Genomic DNA, 18,497 nt, shown 5'->3' on the forward strand with positions numbered 1-18,497 from the left:
CATTGCAACCAAAAAAATAAAGTACCTAGGAATAAATTTAACCAGGGAGATTAAAGACTTGTACTCGAAAAATTATAAAACATTGATAAAAGAAATCATGGTAGATACAAACAAGTGGAAGCCTATACTGTGCTCATGGTTAGAAAGAATAAACATCATTAAAAAGTCTATATTACCCAAAGCAATTTATAAATTCAATGCAATACTGATTACCATACCAATGACTTACTTCAAAGATATAGAACACATATTCCAAAAATTTATATGGAACCAAAGAGAACACGAATAGCCTCAGCAATCTTGAAAAGGAAGAATAAAGTGGGAGGTATTACACTTCCGGATATCAAGTTATATTATAAGGCCATTTTACTCAAAACAGCCTGAGACTGGCATAACAACAGGCATATAGATCAATGGAACAGAATTGAGACACCAGAAATAAACCCACAATTTTTATGGACAACTGATATTTGACAAAGGAGGTAAGAGCATACATTGGAGTAAAGACAGCCTCTTCAACAAATGGTGTTGGGAAAATTGGACATCTACCTGCAAAAAAATGAAACTACACTACCAACTTACACCATTCACAAAAATAAACTCAAAATGGATAAAAGACTGAAATATAAGCCGTAAAACCATAAGCATCTTAGAAGAAAACATAGGCAGTAAGCTCTCTGACATCTTGCGCAGCAATATATTTGCCGATTTATCTCTATGGGCAAGTGAAATAAAAGACAGGATAAACAAATGGGACTATATCAAACTAAACAGCTTCTGCGCAGCTAAAGACAATAAGAACAGAATAAAAAGACAAACTACCCAATGGGAGAACATATTTGACAATATGTCTGATAAGGGGTTAATAACCAAAATTTATAAAGAACTTGCAAAAGTCAATACCAGGAAGACAAACAATCCAATAAAAAATGGGCGAAAGAAATGAATAGACACTTCTCCAAAGAGGACATACAGATGGCCAATAGGCACATGAAAAAATGCTCAACATCACTAATCATTGGAGAAATGCAAATTAAAACCACAATGAAATATCACCTCACACCAGTCAGAATGGCGCTCATCAACAAAACAACACAGAATAAGTGCTGGTGAGGATGTGGAGAAAAGGGAACTCTCTTGTACTGCTGGTGGGAATGCAGACTGGTGCAGCCTCTGTGGAAAACAGTATGGAGATTCCTCAAAAAATTAAAAATCGAACTGCCTTTTGACCCAGTTATACCACTTTTAGGAGTCTATCCCAAGAACATCATAATACTCCCCATATTTATGGCCTTGTTCACAATATCGAAGAGCTGGAAACAGCCCAAGTGTCCGTCAGTGGACGAGTGATTAAAAAGCTTTGGTACTTATATACTATGGAATACTACTCAGCCATAAGAAATGATGACATTGGATCATTTACAACAAACAACATGGATGGACCTTGATAACATTATACCGAGCGAAATAAGTAAATCAGAAAAAACTAAGAATTTTATGATTCCATACATTGGTGGGACATAAAAATGAGACTCAGAGACATGGACAAGAGTGTGGGGTTATGGGGTGGGGGGAGGAGAGGGAGGAGGTTTGGGGAGGAAAGGGGCACAAAGAAAACTGGTTAGAAGGTGACAGAAGACAATTGGACTTTGGGTGATGGGAATGCAGCATAATCAAATGTCAGAATAACCTAGAGATGTTTTCTCTGTACATATGTATCCTGATTTATCAATGTCAGCCCATTAAAATTAATTTTAAAAATATATGAAAAAAAATGAATTACCAGTGTCAGTGGGTTTGAGACTTTTTTTCACCATGCTCTGCAGCGGGAAAGGAGATGAAACCAAACTGTGCAGGCTTCCCTGGGTGGCAGTGGTCAAAAGGGAGGAGGTAAGTCAAGTCACAACGAGAGTGATGAATCAGAAGTTGGAGGAGGGAGGCAGCCTAGCCAACGTGAGGAAGCAGAACGACGCGTGTTTGCGATGGGCCACTTGCAGTCCGTGGGTCTGAGGCCTCAGTAGTGACATGGGACTCTGTTTCTACCCCAGGTTCCCATGTGGCACAGGGGCCTGATACTTGAACTGTGCTGGTGGCAGGGACAGTGCAGTTGTGGAGGGGACGTTTGGGGCGTATGACAGGAGAAAGGTGACAGAAGCCTGGATGACCCACTTTGAAGACCTCAGAATGATGTGGGGACAGGTAGTCAAGGTCATCTGGCATTCCCAGTAAGGTTGAAGTCATAGAATATAGTCTTTTAAGATTCCTGTTGTGGGGTCCTCTCTGAGTTTTACCTTGGAGACACCTAACCGCCATGCAGTTGTGATGCCACGGGGAAGCCAGAGTCACCCTTCTCTGTCGCTTTTCTCACAGCTGGGCACCTCAGCTCGGTAGCCAGCATCAGTCCCCCATCGGCTGTTGACTGACTTGCTGCCACACTCCAGCAGCCAGGGGTGGTTCCCTAAGTGTGGCTGTGGGCTCTGCTCGTGGCCACACACTAGGTCATGCCATCACTGGGGCTTCCATGGAGGAGGTCCTGCTGAGCCTGGGACCTGACATCACTCCTGGGAGCCTCGCAGGGAAGCCAGCAGCATGCCAGCAGCAGCAGTTTGGCCTGCATCAGAACCAGGGCGACCTTAAGGATTGTGAGGATTTCAACGAGGTGCTAAACCAGGGAAGATTGGCAAATGGATTAGCCCGATCAAGAAGTTCACATTGAAGACATGGAAAATCATCTCTTAGGACCAAATCAATTTAGTATAAAAATATAACTGACAGTGAAAGTATAAAACTACCAGTTAAACCACTTTTCTATCACTATTGGTTTCCTGACCTCAGAATTGCAATGTAGGCTCTGGCCGGTTGGCTCAGTGGCAGAACATTGTCTTGGCAAATGGATGTCCCGGGTTCAATTCCTGGTCAGGGCACACAGGAGAAGTACCCATCTGCTTCTCCACCCCTCCCCCTCCGTCCCTGTCTCTTTCTCTCTCCTCCTCCTGCAGCCATGGCTTGATTGGAGCAAGTTGGCCCCAGGTGCTGAGGATGGCTCTATGGCCTCTGCTTCAGGTACTAAAAAGAGCTCAGTTGCTGAGCAACAGAGCTATGCCCCAGATGGGCAGAGCATGGTCCCCTAGTAGATCTCAATGGGGGTGTATGCAGGAGTCTGTCTCTCTACCTCCTCTCCTCTCACTGAATTAAAAATATATTGCAATGGAAGGGGGTGCCCTTATGGTATGAAAGTCTGTTGAGATGGTATTGAGTTTGGGGCTGGGCAAATGTGTGGCCTCTTTAAAACAGATTCTGTGATGTTACTGTTTGTAAATCAATTAAAATGAAGTGATTTTCTTTAAATAATTCCTCATGTGACTATTTTTACTGCCATGCTGGTGTGGCTCGATGAATGCAGAACATAGTAATGTCCTCGTAGAACTGTGTAAAAGTCAAATGTGATAACACAGGTGACACGTTCACTTAGTGCCGGTGGGCACTCAGCTTCCTTTGCCATAGCCCTCAGCTCCGCACCAGGTCTGGTGGAGAAACAACAGAAATAACCTGTGTGCTCTGTTTACAGGGGTTTCACTTTCCAGCTGGGAAGAGAAAGCAAAGGTTTGACACACCGACTCACTCACCTGGCAGAGAAGGCTGTGTGGTGCCCAACCATGCAGCTGTGCAACCACCCTGCTGACACCTGCCCAACTAGGGAGACTAAGGCATAAAAGTGGGTGCAAGAATTCAGCACAGGAAGGTCAGGTCCGATGGGCGTCAGAAGTTCCCAAGGGTTTCAGAAAGGGTCCATTTTAAACTGGTCTTGAAATGAGGAGGAGGGATTTGGAAGGCTGAAGCATAGGATGGTGCGTTCACAGCTGAAGAATTAGAATAGGTCAAGACACAGTTTGTTTGAATGCATCTGGAATGTATTTGATAATAATAATGAAAATAATATGAATGATGACGATGAGAGAGACATCACGAGCGTGTCCAGGGCATCCAAGCCTGTGCTCCGTGATCGGTGTGCATCATCTCACCTCATAGCAATCTGAGGAGATAAATCATTAGAATTCCTTTGGCTGCAAGTCACAGAAACCTGACTCAACTCAGCTGAAAGATAAGGCGTTTTCTTGGCTCTTATAACTCGGTATCTGGACGCTGGGTGGGCTGCAGGCGGGCTTCGTCATCCGTCTGCTCATCTCTCCTGCTCAGTGTAGGCCCTGGGACTGCAGGCCCCACACGGCCCTCCCGGCCCTGCAGTACACTCCTCCCAGGAAGGAGGGCTGGCACTCCACAGCTTCCTACTGAGAGTCAGGAAGCTTCCTTTCTAGAGCCACAGCAACAATCTCTTTGAGTCTTGCTGGCATTTGTCTTGACTATTCTTAAGCCCTTTATTGGCAGTGGTGATGGAAGCAGCATTAGCCTGGACCTCCGGTCCTCAAACAGGCGATGACAGAGTCCCCTGGGCTTCACCTCCAGGGTCCAAGCTGCAGGTCTGGGATGGGCCCGAAGTTTGGAGTTTCTAACAAGTTCCCAGTTGCTGATCCTGCAGCTGCTCTTGATGCCTGCTGGTCAGACTCATCTCCCAGAGTGCCACAGATGTGGAGAGGTCGGTCTAAATGCTTTCTTCTGTGGACCATCATCACCTCCACAATGCACACGAGGAAACTGAGGCTGGGAGGGTACAAGGAGCAAAGGTCCCATTGCCAGAAAGTGGCAGACCCAGATTCACACTCGGCAGTCTGATGCGAACGCCTGTGCTTTTCACCACCAAGCAAGAAGCCCATCCCACTGCGGAGACCTCAGTGGTAGGGTATGAGATGGCCTAGGCAGGTGCAATTATACTATGGAGGTTTTTAAAAGCCAAACAAAGGACCTTAAACTTGAAATCATGGGCAATAGGGAGCCATCCTAGGTATTTGATGGGGAGTGTTTTGTAAAGATTGGTCTAGAGGTGAAACTTATATTTATTGTTGTTATGCAACTCAGTGAATAGTTATGTCAGAAGTCTTTTTTGTTGTTGTTTTTCCTGAATTACAATAAAAGTTGACTTTATTTTCTTATTTATTTTCTTTAAAGTCAGATGGAGATCTCACTATAAAGTAAAAAGTTTCCCCTTCTGTAAGAGTTAAGATTCGTAATTGCAAGCAACAGAATCTGGCTCTAGCTGCTTTGAGCAGAAAAGGAACTTAGTAGAAAGCATATCAGGCAACTCACAGAATTGCAGTGAGGGCTAGAGAAGCTGAGTTTGAGGCTAAGCAGGAGGAGCCAGGCCTGAACCCATGCTGTGGGAAACAGCAGTCCTCTGCAGCTGAACTCAGCCCGGGACAGTACTGTGCGCTGAGTGTCACACCAGGGACATGGACTCACTGAACCAGTGACACCTTCCCTATGCCAGAAGCATGGTCCAGCAGATCCTGTCACGCTGCCTACAGCCCCGAAGGGAGACGGGCTCGCTGTGCTGCGCCCGCCTCGTGCTGCGCCCGCCTCGCCTTCTCCAGACCTCACAGCCAGAGCGCAAGCTTCCACTAGCAGAGTGGGAATCCCGTGCCCTGTTGCAAGTGAGGCTGGGAAAGGAGAGAGCAGCTTCCATGGTGCAAATTAGACTCTGGCTTCTATTTAGACTTCCAGGAAGGTGTTAAGGGCTGATTTGTGTCCCCCTTAAATTCTTATGTTGAAGCGCTAACACCCGGTACATAGGAGATGGGGCCTTTAAAGAGGTGATTAAGTTAAAACAAGGCCATTAGGGTGGGCCCTAATCCACTCTAACTGGTGTCCTTATAAAGAAGAGGATGTTTGGACACAGAGAGAGGCAAGGTATGCAAGGACAGAGGAAAGAGCATGTGAGGGCACAGTGAGGACACAGCCTTCTGCACATCTGCTGTCATGATGTGTGTGTGCATGCCGAGCAGAGAGGCCTCGGGAAATCGAACCTGCCCACACCTTGATCTTGGACTTTCAACCTCCAGAACTGTGAGGCAATAAGTGTCTGCTGTTTAAGCCCCCAGTGCTATTTTTTTTTTATGGCAGCCTCAGCTGACTAACACAGAAGGGAAGTGCTGCACCTGGGAAAGGGATGGGATCGTGCGGAGCAGGCATGGATGAGAAATGTACCCATGCTGTGTCTCTGAGTGTTGGATAGCTCTTGTAAGAGTGGGTAAAGATTTGCTGAAGGGGGAGCTTCAGGAAGAAAGACTGGGCGGATGAAGAAGGACAGTGTTTTAAATAGGAGATGTTTGAGGGCCCCAGTAGATGACCCCCCCTGCGTGTACCTCCAATCTCCATGGCGAAGCCTGGGAGTCCTGCATCTGTTTATTCTTGGGAACCTCCAAATCTGGCAGGGTCCAGCTGGATTTGGCAAATGCACGTGTCCTGGCAGCCAAAATTCACCAGCTCAAGGGTGCGCAGCCGCGGTTTGGGCGCCTTCCCAGGGCGTGCCCGTCATCAGCACGTGCGGCTGCAGGGCTCGTTGTCAAACTCCCTGGGAGATCCAGGCAGAAGGACAGGCTCTGGCCGAGGGCACCTACTTTCTGAGCTGAGATTTGTGGCTTTTGGTTTTTGTGTTCTCCTCATTTGCCTGGCTGTCATCTTTACCTTGCTGCTTTTATTTCCTTTTAACAAGAAGGTACCACCCTCTTGTTCATATTCAGCCATGTGCAAAGGGGGGGGGGCGGAGGGCAGGGGGGCTGAAGGAGAGGGGCACAGAGAGGGCAATGCAAGTCCCCCATCCTTTGCTGTGGAGGGCTAGTGATTCAAATGGGGAGGTGTGTGCATTTTGGTATCAGTGAGCAGGGAAATTGAGACAGAACAGAATTGGATATTTTTCTGCTCTGCCTTTGCACTCTCGCTGATCACACCAGAAGAGCCTGGAGTTGCGGAGCTTCCTTAGAAGCCACAGCCTAGCTGCACGAGGACAGCTTGATGACTTCACCAGCTAGTGGAACAGAAGGAAGATGAGACATACTGGTGGGACCGGGTTGGAGTGGGCTGCTTGTGTATATGGGGAGTGTCACCAGTAATAAAAATTTTGGACGCTACCCCCATGCTTATATCTGGCCTCTTGAAGTCTGAGTTCCAGCACCTTCAGAGTGGCCTCCTTGGAGTCCTGCCTCACGAGTCTTTGCGCCTTGTCCCAACAGATAGTCTGGGGCTAATTTTCCTCCCTCTGCCTCACACACACTGTGTGATCTTGAGTAAAGGATCTGACTTCTCTGGGTCTGTTTCCTTTTCTGTGAAATGGGGTTAATAGTACTGACTTTTCCCACAGAGTGAGCATAGGAGACATCGCTAATAAAACCTTTCATAGAAGTCTTTGTCTCACCAAGGCTCAGGGGTCCAGGAAAGGCAGGGTCTGGAGGCTGTGAAGGCAGCCCAGGGAAGTAGGGGCTGCTTGGGGAGCGAGGGCTGGTTCTCTGTGAGGCACAGCACAGAATGGGGTCTTATAACACCAGCAGGCTACACCAAACCTCACCGAGGACCTGTATGAAGGGCAAGGCAGCTCTGGCCTCTGACATCTGGCTCTGGCCTTTGACCCACTCAAGACATCTGCAACCACTCACAGAAGTGACATCAGCTTCTTACAGTTTCTGTCTGTCAAGTCCAGAGTCTTTGCAGCAGCACTCAGATGGAAGTTGCATGCAAATCATGGAAGAAAGCCCAAACTTGGCTGGGAGTTTATGTTGTGCAGAGAACAACGGTTGGAGAAAAAGTGCTGTGTACTGTGGTGTTCAGATGGAGCTGATGTGGCTCCTATGGAAGCCTGCTCTGGCAGAGTGGTGCGTGTATGTGCATGTGTGTATATATGTGGTGTGTATTTGTGTATGTGTGCACGTGTATATGTGCATGTATGCATGTGAGTGTATTGGGTATGTGTCTAGTCTATATATGTGTGTGCTTGTGTATGATGTACATGGATATGTATATGTGGGTAATGGCACATACACATGTATAAGCACGCATAGATGTGAGCACACATGTATCATGCACATGTGTGTAAAATATGTCTTGTGTGTGTATGCATATGCCTAGGTATGTATATGTACAAGGTGCACACATAGATACAGGTCAGTGTGCGTATATGTTTGTGTGTACATGAATGTATATTTGTGTGCATGTATATGGCAGTTATTTTCAACTGGTGTGCTGCAAAAAGTTTTAAAACCTGCAATACCTACTGTTTAGTCAGGGGCACTGACCTCTCTTTCCTTCGATTGTCAAATAAAACAATGACAACAGCCAACACAACAATAGCCATCCAGTGTGAACAAATCAAAATTATGCATTTTTTTGTCAGAGCAGCATAAAATATTATAAAATATCCCCTAATTTTTGTGAGCAGTATATAATATACTTTCTGGTGTGCTGAACTGTTTTATTAATTAGTTTACGTGTGTCATGAGATGACAAATGTTGCAAGTCGCTGGTCTGTGGGGATGGCTGGAGGGCACATGCGTGTCCACATGCCTTATCTCAGGCCTCACAGGGTTGTGCCCAAGTCAAACAAGCCACCACACTGCGATCAGCAGGCATGCACTGACATTGGGGGTAGGAGGTGGCTGGCAAAGTGTGCACACAGGGACGGGTGTGAGAGGGGGCTGCCATTGTGGGTCGGTGCCCTGCTGTCACTTCCCTGGAAGGTCACCAGGCCAGCCTTTCTATTCTCATTAGCCAAGAATTGGATAAGCTAGTTAGTTTTTTATGCTTAAAACCTGGGAAATGCCATGAATGTGCCAGAACAAATTTTAGTTTGTATTTTGTGTTTATAAAAATCAGAAAGTCTTTTGATTTTCATCTTATCAAGGTAGTTTTAAAAATATTCATTTTTCAGAACAGCCCTCCGAGTCTTCTTTTACCCCGTCTTCCTTGCTGCTTTTTCTCGTGTAATAATTCAGGTTCCGGGGATGAAGCCAGGACTGAAAGCTGACTGGCTGAGCGGGTTGGTCTCTGAGTTAGAAGCTTGTTTGGGAATCTAGCAGCTCCCTAGAGTTGTTTAGCCATTGGGAGATCACTTGACCATCTCAGTCTTAATTTTCTCATCTTTAAAAGGGAGATGCTAATAGTAATAACATCATAGGATTGCTGTAAACGTTCACTGAGATATTGCCAAGCTTCCCTACCTGTGTGCCAACGTGCGATTTGTTGTGAGATACTGAGACCTCCCGGGGGGGGGGCAGAGGCTCTCCCATGAGGCCCCAGCCACCATCCTCAGGTCATGAGCAGCCCTTGGGGGGCTTGCAACATCATAGTGGGTTCCAGTAGGCAAAGAAAGTGTAGGGTCTCTTGTTAAAAAAATTATTACTAATTTCAAGATGGTGGGTGACACAGAGCATTAAAGCAAGTATAGGGTCCTTCTGAAGGTGTGGCCTTCTGCCATGACACTGGCTGTATATCTGCAAAGCTGTCTTGCCTGGAGGCACTGGGCATGGTGAGAGATGAGTGACACTAGCACTTCCGTGTTGCAATGCTCCTAGGGTGATCACACAGTCTGAACCCTTGAAATTGGAGTGGGTGGCAGCAGCCAGCCAGAAAATACTCCTTTGCCCACTGCAGGGCATGGGGTATGTGCTCACACTCCAGGTGTCCAATATACTGGCCAGGAGGCAGTCTGGCAGCAGGTGCAGGTGTTCCTGGGGTGCCTAGCTTCAGGTGAGGGTCAACATCTGTCTTTACCTAAACGCAGCGCTCGGTCCAAGCCAGCTGCAGAGTGATCACTCTCACAATGCACGTACGTTCTAAAAAAATACAAATTTCATCATGCTTTTGAAATATTTGCTATTTAAAAGGTTTGCATGGATACAAAACATTATTATTATTATAAGAAATATCATTGTTTTCAGAAATGTCAATACAGCTCCCCATGGATATTTGTTACTGAAAGAACTTACAGATTCTTTAAGTAGAATTTCAAGTGTTGTACATTTTTGAATGCTTATAAAAATGGCTGAAAATTTTGGTGACCTATTTGAGTGAACAAAATTTCTCTTCCATGGTGAATGTCATTCACCATTCAAGACACCACCCTCAGGAGGAATTGTGCATGACTGTTTCAGCTCCAAATTTGGTGTGGTCAAGGAAGCAAGCTTGAGTTTTTCATGAAACATTTGGAAGTTTTACAGAAAATAAACATTGCATATCTACCCTTTAGTTTGCATTTAATTTTTATCTGAATTATAAAATGTAAATTGCGTGTAATGGGTCGTTCCGGATGGCATGCTGGCAGGGTGTGGTTTGTCCTAGTTTCCTCCTCCTACACCCTGTGCACCATATCTGAAGTACGACTTTCTTTGAGTGTCATGGCATAGAGCTGCTGGGAAGCACTGAGCACCATATGCAGAGAGCTTTCTGATGCATAGCAAGCAGTCCATAACATTGCTTATGTCGTCATTGTATTTCACAGATATCTGAGCAGACCCCTTAAATTCACCAGCTAGATACATTGTGTTCCAAACCCTGGGCTTGGATGGTGAGAGCTACACTTAAACCTGTCAAATTCTCAGAGTCCCATGAACATCCTGGGCCTGAAGAAGTGGCCACTCCCCCTCCTTAAAGGCTGGAACTTGCTACGTGCTTGAAGACAAGGCAGAGGCTTCAAGCCACCAAGCACACAACCCTTTCAGAACCTCACTCACCTCCAGTCGGGCTACCAGGCTAATAACTAAGGCTGGGACCCAGCACACTCTAGCTGGGGGTGTGCTGGGTTGGCTGAGAGCAGAGGAAGATGCTGTCCCTGGGGAGCTCAGGCTCTTGGCACTGTGTGCTGCAGAGGCCGACAGAGCCTGTGAGCATGTGTCCTGTGGGCAGGGCAGCAGGCTGACTGGATACGAAGGGTAACAGAGAGTTTGTACATATGGGGATACTGCAGTGTTTAATACATTGGCAAGGACCCTGGGCCTGGGACTCAGAGTCTGGAAACATTGCTAACACGAGGCTGATCTGGGGAAGCTTGTATAAGACAGTGGAAGAGGGAATCAGCAGCTTCAGTGAAGAGGGCATGCTACATCAAGGTAGGAAAGTCACCAGCCAACCATGTTTCCTGAGAGAAGCTGGAGAGTATGCTATTCATTATTTGAGAAGAAATGAGCCACAGATAGGGCAGCCAGCCTCACCAGGGAGCTGTCCTCTGTTGGCCAGGACAGATGTCAGGAGATACTGTTAGGTGACCAGGCTTTCATAGCAATGGAGATGATGGGGTGGCTAAATAGAGGCCAAGTAGAGGTACTTAGCCATCAGAGGCTCAATAAAGGCAATGGTAGTTAGCAGCTGAATCAGAATGGCAGCCAGGGGCCTAACCCAGGGGGAGTGACAGAGATAGTGAAGGGAACATGGTATTGTTAAATAAATGAGTCAAAGATGACCTTGTTTATTGTCACTAAGTTCTGTACTTCTTCATAGCAAGCTGAGACTATTAGCTTAAAAGCCTGCCACAGTCAAGTTTGAAAGTTTAAATTTAAAGAATCCAATTGCTTTGCCTTGGCGGGTAGCTCAGTTGGTTAGAGCAGGGGTAGTCAACCTTTTTATACCTACCGCCCACTTTTGTATCTCTGTTAGTAGTAAAATTTTCTAACTGCCCACTGGTTCCACAGTAATGGTGATTTATAAAGTAGGGAAGTAACTTTACTTTATAAAATTTATAAAGCAGAGTTACAGGAAGTTAAAGCATATAATAATAATTACTTACCAAGTACTTTATGTCAGATTTTCGCTAAGTTTGGCAGAATAAATCTTTATAAAACAACTTACTATAGTTAAATCTATCTTCTTATTTATACTTTGGTTGCTCCGCTACTGCCTACCATGTAAGCTGGAACGCCCACTAGGGGGCAGTAGGGACCAGGTTGACTGCCACTGGTTAGAGCATTAACTAATGGATATACCTAGGTGGTCTATTCTATCCCCGGTCAGAACATAATCAAGAACCAATCAATGAACGCAGAATGGGTAGAACAACCAATCAATGTTTCCCTCTCTTCCTCTAAAAAAATCCAAAAATCAATAAATATTAAATAATCCAATTGTTTTTAATATAATTCAAAGTAGATTTTTAGCCACTCAGAGCCTGCCTGCTTGGCATACCCTTGCTTGACATCTGCTAACCATAGACAAAACAACCCGTGGTTTATAAAATACTCCAGACCTCCCTTCTGATTGGTTGTCCCTTGTCTTTAGAAGGACTCTTGATGTGAGGTACTTCCACTTGTCTACAATTCTGTCAAAATACCACCTAAAGCAAACTCACTGTGTACTACTGCCCCCTTATGGTCATACCTTTGTCCTGGACTAACTCTGACATTTCAGAACTCAATATAAGTGTGTGTAGGAGGGACAAAACAGATGAGCATTTCCTTCCTCATCTGGTCATAAGGAATCAACCAACCTCATGCAGCCAGAGGCATAAGTAGAGGGAGAGGCATGGATACAAAAAGAGTGGTGGGTTCAATGGAAATTTGGAGATTTGGATTACCGACACCTGCAGCTTTCTGATGCCCTGTGGACTTGCACAGGCCTAAATCCAGATGGCCACTTCCATCTCATAACATATTGTTATCAAATTGAGAAAAGAGAACAAGGAGAGATATGTTTGGCTCCCAAGTACTACATTGGGGAATCTCTTGGTACTCTCCTACCGAATTCTGATGGCAAATGGACAAATCTTGCCACCATAGCCTGAGAAAAGTACTGTCACTAGAGACTCACACTTCTCATGGATTACGTTCTAAGCCACCCTGACTCGCATAAGTGCTGTTTGAGAGTGGGAAGAAATCTGAAACAGGTTGTAGAAGATAAGGATGAGTGTTAATTGTGGCCTTGAGTCTAGCTGCAGCTGCAGTTTGTCCCATTGAACCTTCTAGGGCCTCTCCCAGCTGGTGGTAAACTTACTTATAAAAGAGCAATTGTGCTCAATTGAGGCACTGTGCTCACAGGGGGTAGATGGTCATGGAGACTGTGGTGAGCTGCCCAATCCTCCTTTAGGTCTGAGGCACATCCTCACTGCTGAACGTGCTGGCTGGCGAAGGTCACAGCTGCATCCCTTTGAGGGAATGGAGCTCCCTGGAAGGAAGCCTCTTCACCCAACATTATATCACTTTTTCACGTTCAGCACAGACCCCATGACCAGTTGATGCTGGAGTACAAAGGCATGGCTCCTTGTCTTGTCTTGGGTTATCTCTGAAGGGCCATCCCAGTTTTAGAGCTCCCTGTGCCCCATCAAAATTAACTTTTCCCTCCGCCCAATCTTACTTCTCTTACATCCCCTCATTTAATGTTGACAAGAGCATTCTTCAGTAAACTCACTGTATCCCAGTCTCCATCTCAGAGTTGATTTCCCAGGGAATCCAAGCAAAATATTTTTTCTCTTATTCTTTGCCCTACTGTTTTTCCTCTTTCTTCCCCATTTACCTTATGCTTAGGGTGATCATATATCTCAGATTGCTGGGGACAGTCTTATCTTTCTCCTGATAATCTGGTGGCCCATCTGGCCAGTATCCTCTTTAATTCTCAAAAGGATCCTGATTTAGACAATATGTGATGTGACAGAATTCACCAAGTTCTTCATCACCCACATTCTTTACACGTTATATTTTACTAGATGCTGGAAATACAGAACTGAGTAAGAGATTCCAGTCCTCTGAGCCCATGCTCCAAATTCCTATTGAAATTGCCAAAGAATGTTATAATAAAAAAACATGTTATTGCTGGGAATTAGAGAAAGGTGATATTCTCATACAATAAACTTTAAGGAATTTCTTTAAGACAAGATTGAGGGGAGGGTCTGCATAGACAGGTGTTTCTTTTGCATTCATTTCATGCATTTTCTTCAGATGAAAAACTACCTAGGGACCAGTGGCAGTCACCCCACAACCCCAACTCAAAGCAGCCAAGACTGGAGATGGTGTGGGGGAGCTCTCAGTTTTACCTGTGTCCTGGAGCCATGCACTGGGCACATGGGATTCTTGGGGTGGGCACTGCTCCCACATTCATATGGCATCTGTTTGGGGATATCTCTGAAACATGGGGTGGGAACTTCAGGGGTTGACCCTAACTAGGGGAGAGGAGCCCTTAAATAAAAGGTCACGGCCCCAGTTAATACTGGGTTGTCATAATTAACAAGAAAATAATGCTCTCAGACTTAAGGATGAAGCTATTTAGTATAGCTGCCTTTAAAAAATTTTTTTAAATTGATTTTAGAGAGAGAGAGAGAGAGAACAATATTGATCTGTTCCTGTATGTGCCCTGACGGGGGATCGAACTAGCAGCCTCTGTATCTCCAGATGAAGCTCTAACCAACCGTGTTAGTTATCCACCCAGGGCTTAGCTGCTTTCTCGTTCTCCACAGACACGTGGAACTAAAATCTGGAAAAGTAAAATGTGATTCTGTTTCTCTTCTTTCTTTGCTGAGTCCTAGAGGAGAGAAATGAAATTCATACAAGACTCAATCTCAACTCCCATTACCTGAAAACATAATAAAAATAGCTAAAGTGTATCATTATCACATTTTATAGATGAGGAACCTAAAGCACAAAAATTTAAGTAATTTGCTCAGGATTCTTAAATGGACACCCTCTGTAAAAATAGCAAAATCTTTAGACATTTTTTGTGTGTGTGATAGAGGGAGAGAGACAGAAAAAGGGACAGATAAGGACAGACAGACAGGAAGGGAGAGAGATGAGAAACATCAATTCTTCATTGCGGCATCTTAATTGTTCATTGATTGCTTTCTCATATGTGCCTTGACTGGGGACTACAGCAGACCGAGTGACTCCTTGCTCAAGCCAGCAACCTTGAGTCCAAGCTGGTAAGCTTTTGCTCAAACTAGATGAGCCTGCACTCAAACCAGCGACCTCGGGGTTTCAAACCTGGGTCCTGTGCATCCCAGTCTGATGCTTTATCAACTGCACCACCACCTAGTCAGGCTCTTTAGACATTTAAGCACAATTTGTAGAGGGAGAAGAATGAGAGAGAGAGAGAGAGAAGAGAGAGGTAATGAACCAGTGCAGAATCACTAGATAAATAACACTTTTAAATAATTGTCATCACAACTAGAGTAGAGAATTCACAGAGAGCTAATACTTAATGTCAACATTCTGTGAAAAGATTCTAAGCAATTCTTGAGGATTATTACCAAACAGAATTGTGATATTGTTGTCCTGGCTGGATAGCTCAGTTGGTTAGAGCATCCTCCTGGTACACTAAGGTTGAGGGTTTGATCCCTCATCAGGGCACATACAAGACTCAACCAATGAATGCATAAATAAATGGAACAACAAATTGATGTTTCCTTTCTTTCTCTCTCTCTCTCCCCCTTACTTTTTCTCTGTCTCAAATAATTTTTTAAAAAAATGGTGATATTGTTGCCAAAAATAATAATATTCACATCATTTTCCCCAAAATTATTGAAACAGGTACTTTGGACAATTGAGAAATATATCTATATGAAGACTGTATAAGCTGTTTGTTGAAGCAATTTTGCTAAAAAAAAAATTGATTGCAAGTCTCTGTCAAAGTTTTATTTCAAGGTTTCTATAAGGGAAGAATATCCTGAGCTAATTACTTAAAAAACTTTTCTCTTAGAAGAGAAAGAATTAATAAGAAAAAACTGTAGTTCAATTTCTATTTTCCCCACTGGAATATAAATTTCACGAGGGCATGGACTTAGCATTATTTATCCTAATCTCTCCAGCAAGATGAGTTTTCAATAAATTTGTAGTAAGTGAAAAAATTGTTGACCCTGTTTAGTTTATTATAGAAAGCAAGGATGGTTCAACAATAGTAATTGTATTGATATAATTAATCACAATAATAGAAAGAGGAGAAAAAGTTTTATACTCATCCAAAGAAATTCTAAAAATGTATTTGGTACAATTCAACATTTATTTGTGACCTAAATTCTTAATATCCTAAGAGAAATACTTATTTAATAATGTCTGACAGAAATTAATTTAATAATGGCATATTACAAAAATATTAATAATATACAGGTATAAGACAAGATTTATCTCCAGTACTTTTACTTGTCATTGTGTTAGAGGTCCTTGCCAATGCAATAAAACAAGTCAAATTAATCAAGTGTATTTATTGGAAAGAAAGAGACAAAATTATAATTAAGTAAGTGATATAGTTGTTTATTTGGAAAGACTAACTTAATCATTAAGAGACTACAATAACTAATAAGGGGTAAGTGAGATGACTGATTGCATAATGAACAAACAACTCCCTTATATTTCAATAATAACTAGTCAGAAAATAAAATAGAAAAAAACACATTCACAAACGACTCAAGAATAATGTAAACAAAATTTTTGCTATACTTTTATAAAGAATACTGTAAAGTTTTACTCTAGGTCCTAGGTCCTAGAGTCTAGGACATAAAAGAAAATGAATAAATTGAAGAGAATGTGGTTTTTCTAGTTTGTGAATATATTATAAAATTTCAATTATTATTTTTAACTTCTCAATTTTTAAAAGATATATATGTATATATTTATATGGGGACATTTCACATTTGGGGAACTTATGAATTTTTTAATAAATGCTATAGGTAAAACATAATTTCATGACAAAAGTTTGATTTCCACCTCATAACATAAACCAAAATAAATTCCAGATGGCATATAGTAGATATATAAACAGCAAATACATTTTGAATAAAAGAATAAATGAATTAAATATTTAAATGTATTTATAAGTCACCTTATATTTAAGTTAGTATTCTAAAATTTTGGTATTTACCGTTGAAAGTTGAGCCAATACCATAAGAAGCAAATCTATTTATTGATGAAAATATTTTAATAGAAAAAAAACCCTATGAAAATATAGGCCAATATTTTAATCATTTTGAAATGAGAAAGGACTTCCTGAGAATGGCATAAAAGGAGAATATATATTATAAAGGAAAAGATAAATGGATTTAACCACATACAATTAAAGATACTTTTTTTTTGGTGGGTTTGATTGCCTAATTCCACTCCCATTCTCTAACCCCATTTCTGAGGCCTGTCGCGTGGGCACTTGCTTTCTCAGTTACCCATCCCATTATAGATAGCCTATGTGTCTTTGTTATAGCAAAGGAGACTTAGGGTTTTTCCTGGAAAAGCTTTTATTTTGCTCTACAAAAGGACAGAATCCTCTGCTGCGTCTGTACCTTTTGCTTTTTGCCTTGAATGTGTGCACTGATGTCTGCTACTTTATCAACCATCTTACTCCCAAAAGACAGTAAACATGGGACTGAAAAATTAACATGTTAGGTTAGATGGGGTAAAGAGCAAAAAAAACCAGGGTAGGGTAGTTTATGGCATTAATGAGGGCTACACCTAACCGGGGGTCATCTACCTCCCCCTAACTTCTTGTTATGTATAGTAATAAAATATCTTTATCACTACTTGACCAGGCAGTGGCACAGTGGATTGAGCATTGGCCTGCGAAGCTGAGGACCCAGGTTCCAAACCCTGAGGTCTCTGGCTTCAGTACCTCCTGAGCTGAGGCTCACCAGCTTGAGCATGGAGTTGCTGGCTTGAGCCCTAATGTTCCTGGCTTGAGGCACAGGGTCACTGGCTTGAAGCTCAAGGAAGTGGTTTGAGCAAGGGGGTCACTGGCTCAGCTCAAGCCTCCCAGTCAACACACACATAAGAAAGTAATCAATGAACAAGTAAGTGTCGCAACTATGAGTTGATGCTTCTCATCTCTCTCCCTTCTTGTCTGTCTGTCTGCCCGTCCTTGTCTGTCCTTTACTCCTTCTCGCTAAAAAAAAGAAAAGAAAAGAAAAAAAATCTTTCTCACTAAGTCAGCCACGTTAGCAATTTTGTTACTTGAACATGAAAACATTCTAAATGAAATACATCTATTTCCCCCCCACAAATTACCATAGATAAAATTAAAAGCAAAAATTGGGGAAATATTTCCAACATATATAATAAATGAAATGCTATGTCTTTAATAAAATAAGAACTTAAATCTCCCCAAATATGTACAGCAGCCAAAAACTAAATTAAAAAAAAATAAAATTTCCTTAGTAGGAATAGAAATAAAATGCAAATAAAAACACAAAAAGACATTTTGCCAATATATCAAATTAGTGAATTTTTAAAATAAAAAAATAATTAAAGGATTAAGGAAGGTTGAGGTGAAGGAGAAGGGATTGTAAATTTAGTCATTCAAGTAGTAGTAGACAATTTGCTAATTTATAACAAGGTTTAAAAACATGCATAACCTTGATTTTACAATTTTATTTTTAGGGCTTTATCTCAAGGAAAGACTCATAGTATGTGGAAAGCTACAGCTGCAAAGATGTTCATCACAGTGTTGTTTAGAATGGTGAAGGATTAGAAACAATTTGAATGTTCAACAATAGCATGTTAGACAACTTGTAGTATATCTTTTCTGGATAATGAAATACTATGCCAATAGTAAATGTTCTTGGAGGAAAATATGTAATGGTATGAAAAATATGTTATATTAAGTAAGCTAAAGGTTACAAACCAGTATGTGGAAATACACACGAAAGAAAAGTTGGAAGAAAC

This window comes from Saccopteryx bilineata, chromosome 1 (genome assembly GCF_036850765.1).
Source record: "Saccopteryx bilineata isolate mSacBil1 chromosome 1, mSacBil1_pri_phased_curated, whole genome shotgun sequence".
Classification (NCBI taxonomy): domain Eukaryota; kingdom Metazoa; phylum Chordata; class Mammalia; order Chiroptera; family Emballonuridae; genus Saccopteryx; species Saccopteryx bilineata.